At 67.6% G+C, this 404-nt stretch overlaps 1 protein-coding gene across 3 annotated transcripts in view; it reads left to right on the plus strand.

Annotated features, from left to right (window-relative positions):
* Positions 1-404, plus strand: part of LRPPRC (leucine rich pentatricopeptide repeat containing) — a 201,053-nt gene that overhangs the window by 77,821 nt on the left and 122,828 nt on the right. The gene's annotated exons all lie outside the window — the stretch shown is intronic.

The following is a 404-nucleotide window of genomic DNA, read 5'->3' on the forward strand; positions in this document are numbered from 1 at the left end:
GAGAGAGAGAGAGAGCGCGAGGGAGGGAGCGAGCGAGCGAGCGTACCTCTCGAGAGAGAGAGAGAGCGCGAGGGAGGGAGGGAGCGAGCGTACCTCTCTCGAGAGAGAGAGAGAGAGCGAGGGAGCGTACGTCTCGAGAGAGGGAGCGAGAGGGAGCGTACGTCTCGAGAGAGGGAGCGAGCGAGGGAGCGTACGTCTCGAGAGAGGGAGCGAGCGAGCGAGCGTTCGTCTGGAGAGGGAGCGAGCAAGCGAGCGTTCGTCTGGAGAGGGAGCGAGCGAGCGAGCGTTCGTCTGGAGAGGGAGAGAGCGAGCGAGCGTTCGTCTCGAGAGGGAGCGAGCGCGCGTCTCGAGAGGGAGGGCGCGAGCGAGCGCGCGTCTCGAGAGGGAGGGCGCGAGCGAGCGCG

The sequence above is a fragment of the Gavialis gangeticus genome, unplaced genomic scaffold (genome assembly GCF_001723915.1).
Source record: "Gavialis gangeticus isolate Ggan-Ray unplaced genomic scaffold, GavGan_comp1, whole genome shotgun sequence".
Classification (NCBI taxonomy): Eukaryota; Metazoa; Chordata; order Crocodylia; family Gavialidae; genus Gavialis; species Gavialis gangeticus.